Here is a 7,697-nt window from a genome sequence, read left to right on the forward strand (position 1 = left end):
CTGGAAAGAAACTCCTCTGAGTACTCTGCTTAGATTTCTTTACTTCCCTCATTTGAGGATACCTTGTCAGTCAATAGTGATTGCTTATATTCTTCTCATTCCTGCTTGAAACCACTCTGTTTCAGTGTATGAACACTGTTGGTGGTCAAATGATGATTTATCCTTTGGATTAAGATGGTAGTGAAGAATTTTCTGGCAGTAAGTAGGCATATTATAGATCAGCAATCTTTCAAGTGGCTTAAATCATATTGGTTTAATGTGATCCCTTTCATTATAAATTTTGGCAAGACTTCTTTTCTTTTCATAACTTGGCACTTCCATGCCAAGATGTGATACTTTTATTTCAGATATTTTTACCAGTTGTTGTTCAACTGATCCAGCCCTGGGGCTTTCTAATTTTCAAGGTTTTGTATAACTTTAAGGACACCTTTTGGTGATAACTTGCTTCTGTTTGGCAAGAATGTTTGACTTGTTCATTCTTTTTCATTCTTAATCAAATAGAAATGTTTACCATTCTGGACTGGCTGTGAAGAGATCTCACTCCAGAAGGCATCCTAGCATGATGGGGCAATCTTTGCATTCTGTTTTCAGGATCTGATAGCACTTAGTATAAAAATCTTTGATTGGTATTAAATGGACAATGTTGTGTCTTTGTTTGATTGTTTTGTGATAAGTCCAGGTGCAGCAACCTCAGGCCATAACTGGTGGATTGAATTGCTTGAACTGCTCTTGGAGATGTTGACAATCTTCATGGTTGGTAAGCCTTCATTTTTCTCATTATTACCCCAACTTGTGTTCTGACTACTGTTTTTGAACTACAAGATCAGGACACTTATTTATTTCTTCCAGTTGTGATCTAGGTTTCCGCCCAGAATTCTCCCATTGCCATGTCCTCTGTAACTAATTGTTTCTACTCCTACTAACTACACTGTTATGCACTTACACACAATTATAGCAGTATGTCTACAAGATGATATAATGCACTACAAATTCTTACTCAGGACAAAGTGCTTTGCTAATGTGTAATCAGGGAGTTCTATTGCTTCTAGATATCTCCCTCCATGTGGGAGATATGGAATAGGTGTCTGTCCTTAAGAGCTATTCCTTCATATTGCGGTAAGAAAGTGGTAAACATTTCTTCCACCTTTTCATATTTCTTGTATTGTGGTTCAGATTTAATCAATTAGCAATCATCTTGTTCTTCAACAGTTGGGCAGATGTTGTCATGCCACCATGAGGGCTTACCTTCATTTGGGCAACTTTGCCTCTTGGTTGTGTCAGTAATTTCCCTTTTGATACATACAATTCAATATTGGACAGAAATGTCCTGCTTTGAACAAAGGGGACAGAGTCTGACACATATTGGTTGAGCATCATTTCTTCCACACATTAACCATCTTCTTTCTATGTCCAGTTTTGCAGGTTAGTCTCTTATGGGTGGGGGGCTTATGGCTCTCATTTCTTATGGGAGGGCACAGCCCCCCAAATCCCTCCCACATATTTCAAACCATGGATATAAGTTTGCCCTGATATCTTGCTTAATAGTATGGGGAACCTTCACAACATCATCGGCATGAGAATCACACACCAGTCCAGAACTGCCTGCAGCCCTTGTTAACCTGGTTAATGAACAAGCCAGTTTGAGAATTTCTTCTGCACTTTTCCATAATACCTGTTTCACTGAGTTGTGTCTAATGACTTGGATACACAGACTCATCATGTTCTGAAGGCAAAAGCCTCTCTTGGTAGTTATTGTTGTTTATTATAACTCCTCTTTTTTTCTCTTCCTCCTCTTCCCCTTCTGGTTAGTTGGAAAGCTCTGAGGTCAGGGCTGAACTGGGACTTCTTCATTATCAGGTAAAGTCTGAGAACATGATATACCAGTACCTCCTTCCTGGCTTAGAAACCAAGAGTGTTTCCTCCTCGCTTTCCTTGATGTGGCTCATACTTCTTCAAAGAGCCAGAAAAATATTTCAGTACTGGGTGAAGCTAATTATACTTTTAGAAATTTTCCCATCTACAGGTCAACTGAAGAATTTCCTGAGTGGGGTTCAGATTTTACATACTGTATGTGCTAACCTTTATCACAGCAAGTGACTGGAAATGCTGAAGTATTTCCATATCAAGGGGTTTCACGTATGAAGTTCAAAACTACTTATGTTTTTATGCTAAAATGAAAGGCCTAATTTAAACCTACATCAGGAAGGCATAAATAAGATTCCATCCTCAACAAAATCCACTCTATCCCTCTTTAAAAGATAAAAGGAAGGTTTTTATTAGAATCAGTAACAACAGTTTGCTGCAGACCTTTATGTAAAGCTGCATTTCTATTTTTAACTTATTACCATCAATGTGTAATTAGGACTTTTTAAAAATACAGATTGTTCACACAATGGGTAGTAGTGACTCTATAGTCTTCTATCCCTGACACACACTTAAGAACTTTTTTTTAATCAGAAAATATTTTATTCCATTGCATCAGGCATCTGGCCATATTTCACCTAACAAATTCCTTGCCATTATAGAGGCCCAACACGTTTGCAGTGCCTCATATTGCCCTGCTCTTTTCTTTAGTTAGACTGCAGTTTTTGAGGCTTCTGTTTACAAAATACATTTCATAGAGTTAAACATTGTTGGGTTTCAGTATGTGGGAGAGAGAATGAAGTCTATTTTTGTATACTCTTCTGGATTTACCATGGATGCCTGTGACTGCAGGGGAATACAGTTTATGATCCAAGTGGTTCATTTCTATGTTTAGTACATAAGGAAGTAAGTGCTAGAGAATAAAGTTGGTAAGGTGAGGTAATATGTTTTATTGAGTCAAATTCATAGTTGTGAGAGGTAAAAAGTTCTCAGGATTCAGTTGTATTACATCAGGTCTGGGTAAAAAGCAATTACCTTCTAGACTAAGCACAAGTTAGAACAATTGCTATCACTTTAACTTAATTATATTAATCAACAGGAACCCTTGAAAACAGAACAGTTATCACCTGAGAAGTGAAAAGGCGGGACAGGGGAAAGTTAAGCTGTTATAAAAAGCAATGTTTCTGTTAAGTCTCTAGTTTTTACTGTTTGTTTCCAGATGCATCTGCTCCATGGTAAATATTTGCAACACTCAACTCATCAATCTAAAAGCTTGATTGGGGCAATGGACCTCATCTTTGAACAAACCACCCAAATACCTTGCACAAAGGAACTACAATGCAAAAGTTCAAAATGCTATTAACTATGGGTGCCCATACACCTGGTGGAGGCTGCTCTGACACATTGTAATTATAGTGCATTGGAAAAGACTCGATTAATTGAGGCTGCTAGAGCAGGGTAACTACCCTGCTCCAACCATCCTCTGTGTCTTGTGTATCAGCATCCCTACACTTCAAAATGGTAGTGGAGGTACTTTAACTAAAGCTGGTTCAATGAGCTTTTGTTAAAGTTCCCCTGCTGCTATTTTGAAGTGCAGGGATGGTGATACATGAGATGCTTCAGGCACTTTAATTAAAGTGGCTCTTGGAGTGGCTCTTATTAAAGTGCCCCCTCTCCACCCCCAGAGTTGTCACACACTGTCCAATGCTGGAAGCCATGCAAACAGTCATCAAATGATTATAATCACACACCTGAAGAAAATTTTATCTTAAAAGGAAATTTTCCCAGGCCTTTCCCCCCTCCCCAGCTTTCAAAGTACCCCCTAATCTTTCCAACCTCAGCATCAAAGGACATTTCCTTCAAGCCAACAAACACCAAGTGGAAGCAGGCCTTGCCAGAACAGCAAATGCCAAACCCTGCCAGCATCTCCAGCACCAGAATAAACAACATCCTCTATAATGACACTATCAGAACCCCTGAATCTTATGGATGACTTTCTCAACCTGTGAAATACTTCATCTAATCCATCAGATGCTCTGAAAGAAACCAAGCAACTACCACCTTCCTGAATGATTTCACATGGAACAACAATAAAGGACAGAAACACCCTTTTATCATTGTGAGCATATTTTTTCCTAAAATAATCACAGTCAGATCGCTGGTTTGAGGAATGTTATACATGATAAGTCTGTGTATGGGTGTTCATTTTCTAAACAACCACAGAAAAAAAATAAACCCGGCAAGTCTGAGATACAAATAGGTCCTGAGAAGATCTCTGTCCCATTCATCAAGCAACACTGACCTTCTTTAGAAGAAGAATTGTATACCACAGCCTTATTTTCTGTAAGAAGTATACTGATCACGTGTTACAAATGTCATCACCCCTTTGTTTTTACAGGTAGGGAAACTGGTGCAGAGAGAAGAGAAGCAACTTGCCCAAGGTTACCAAGCAATGACAGAGGTGCAGATGGCCTCCCAAGTTCCTGTTAATGCTGTGTCTGCTGGGTTATAGTTCTTCTAGACCTTTGATCAAACCTAAATACCCTGACTTACCTGGTCTTGGTTTTACAGTGATGGCAAAGTGTGCATAAATATTTTCATATCAATACTTTATAGAGAATGCTAGAACCTGTTTAATTTATGAAAATCTTCATGCTGCAATCGTCAAATTGAATGGTAATCTTCTCTGTGGAAAAGCAGTGAGGTGAGAATAAATTCCACTTAATGCACATCTTCATCTCTAAATCCTGAGCATTTAAATTTCCTTTGGCTTTCAGAAAGACACAGGAACTGATTTTGTTTTCCATTCTGTTATTTTCTTCAATTTCTACCAGGTAAATCATTAGAAAAAGGTATTGAGAAAAATAAGTATAAAATAAACAGCAAAAGGCTGAACAGTCAAGTGTCCAAATGCATTCATATGGGTCATGCATTGATAGTTTTCCAACAATTACTATGAGATTAAAAATGATGTCTAGCTGGTAAAAAAATTTCTGTTAAAACCTCTTAAGTGGAAAATTGGGGTTTTGATTAACAGTGTATTTCACAAAAAGGGGTTGCTTTCCTCAGGAATAATAATAATAATAATAAACCTTTTATTTTTTTTTTAATTTTTAAAGTAAAGTTTTTGGAGTGTGGGTCAAAATATTTAGTAGTTGAAAAAAAAATCAGAAAAATAATTGAAATTGGAATTCTCCATATGGGAAGAAATAACAGCTGTTACTGATAAAACTGAAGGCAGGCTACTTGTCACAATTTAATAAAAAAGGTCAAAATAATTTACAAAAGTAATGTCATTTTTCTTAATATGCCCCATGGTACTTTGCACTTGTGGCTGACTGTCTGAGTTCCCCACCACTTCCCTGTGTCTGAGCACTCTTGCTCACAGCTGAGAATCCAGCACAAATATATTTTACAAAAAGGCTGTTATTTAATTAATCATGTTTAAATGATACCATCTCCTCAATAGTTTAATTCAGTTCAGTGCCTCTAAATATAGATTGTAAAAGATAAATGGAATATAGATTGTAAGAGATAAGTGGAAGTTATCTTCTGTTGCCCTTGTTTAATCTTCTGACTTCAAAGGGCATGAAAATGGGTATATAAGTCACTTGAGAGAGCTGTTGGAAAACTCCACTTGAACTGTATTCACAAGCCATGAATCATGTAACACAATCTTCGGTTTGAACTTGAAAAAGCTCTCTCACCAACCTCTCTGACTTATGACAGACTAGACAATATAGTTTATTTTCCACTGATATGCCATGAAAGATACAGGATAGCTATTTTCTAGCACATAACTTGTGTGTATGCAAAACCTCATATGCCACATTGCACTTTCTCAAATAGTTTATAATTGCTTCCCAGCTCAGTCCAAACTTAATCTATTTCTCTTGTCTTTTTCTCAAAGTATTTTGGTATCTTCAAAGGCAACCAGAGCTTTCTGGCATATAGCGGCCCTTAAAATAACATTATATTGCCCCATTCTATAAATTGTGTTTGGTGTTTCCTTTGTGTCTTGACAACTTTAAGAAAGGGTGATAATTATATTTGTATCTGAGATTACATGTGAGGAACTGTATTTCATATTCCAAATGGAATTCATTGATGCACACTTTTGGAAGGAGAACTCAGGAATACATCTGGCTGAACCAGAGTATAACAACAAACTTAAGGGCTTAACTAGAAATAAACAGGAAATGGGACAGTGGAATCAGCCCTATTTCAGGTTTAGTGAGATTCACCCTATTAACTGAAAAAGTGAATAGATCCTTAGATTTTGCCTTGCTGTCATTTCATACAAGATGTTACTGGAAACCTCCACTTTTTCCAGATGTATACATGGCTGGGTTGCAAGCTATTGTTAAATCAGTTATGAACAATATTATCTTTCTTCCAAGACACAGATAATTGAGGAGGCAGAAAACTGTGTTTTTGTTATGATGTGCAAATAAGATTTTTCAAAAGCTATGTCTTAATACTTGCTGGATGCCCTCTTCATTGTATGGCAACTATATCCTGAAAGCAAGAAAGCTGTCATTCAAAGTACTGGTTCATATCTGATGCCAAAGTTACTTTTTTCAGATGGTTAAATGGGAAGGGACACTTTTTTCAGATGGTTAAATGGGAAGGGACATTTTTAGCTAATAATGAAAATAATCAAGTTGATTAAGATCATCATTGCTAAGCTAATCTATCCAGGTGAAAAAGATGAGTGCAATCACAACAGAAAGACTGATTTTGAAAATCTGCCAAGAACAGTAAAGATACTTACAAACACACTAAGTAGCAAGAGAGGATGGAAAGCCATCTTTTCACTACTGTGATTGCATTTATTGGCGTTGTGCTCAGGTGTAACTGAGGCTGTGTCAAAATATAGGGTCATCTCTCATTTCAGAAAGACATAATGTAAATACTATATAATGAATGTCCTGCAATTCACTCCCAGTTTCTTTAGAAGAAATATGCTTGTCAGGGTCTGCCACAAATCATTAACTGAAAAGAAACCTGGTAAATATTACACACAGAAATGTCACCTATTTATCTGGTTTTTAATGTCAGTGAATCGTTCTAGTGATAATAATGACTACATTGCCTTCCATATGAAGCAAAAGAAATATTGAATACAGTTAGATAACAACATGATTCAGACTTTGCTACTGGTTTGTATACAATTATAGATGTTAGCTAATTATTACTGGCATCAAATTCATATAAATCATGGGTAAATAGTGGGTGGATCTACATGTGAAATTAATGTGCCTGATTTTTCTGCACACATCTGAACATGTGCCTGTCAGGAGCAAATTTGCTCCCGACAGGAAGAGTGAACAGGAAGAGTGACAGGAAGAGTCCAGGAGTGCTCCTGCCTGGCTTTTCCTCCCTGCAGCAGGTAGGAAGAGTTCCAGACTCCCCCAGGTGACAGCCCCAGGCTGGCAGGGACACAGGGCCTGATCCCAATCTCTGTGGGGTAGGGGAGAGCTGTACTTGGTACCAGGCAGCTGACTCCTAGCCACATGGAGATGGGACCCATTCTGATCTCCATGTGGCTGGGAGAGCTTTCCTGGCTTTTGGGCAGCTGCCTCCCAGCTATATGGAGATCGGGACAGCTCTCCCCTACCCTGTAGAGATCAGGACCAGCCCGTGCCCTCTGCCAGCTTAGAGCTCCCCCTGGAAGTTGCAGAGGGGCAGAGCAGGGCAGAAGAAGCCCTGGACTGAACTGCTCCCATTTGGAGCAAATTTGATCCCTAGGGGCCCACATTCAGATGTGTGCAGGGCCACCATTTAATGTGCGTGAATTTTCTATGGAGAAAATTCAGGTGCATTAATTGCAC

General features: G+C 38.2%; 1 long non-coding RNA gene across 1 annotated transcript in view; it reads right to left on the reverse strand.

Moving 5' to 3' along the window:
- Positions 1 to 7,697, reverse strand: part of LOC109298186 — a 22,084-nt gene that overhangs the window by 5,580 nt on the left and 8,807 nt on the right. Inside the window, exon 2 of the long non-coding RNA XR_002097517.1 lies at positions 4,162 to 4,165. This is a non-coding gene — a long non-coding RNA (uncharacterized LOC109298186). The remainder of the gene's footprint in view (positions 1 to 4,161; positions 4,166 to 7,697) is intronic.

The sequence above is a fragment of the Gavialis gangeticus genome, unplaced genomic scaffold (genome assembly GCF_001723915.1).
Source record: "Gavialis gangeticus isolate Ggan-Ray unplaced genomic scaffold, GavGan_comp1, whole genome shotgun sequence".
Classification (NCBI taxonomy): domain Eukaryota; kingdom Metazoa; phylum Chordata; order Crocodylia; family Gavialidae; genus Gavialis; species Gavialis gangeticus.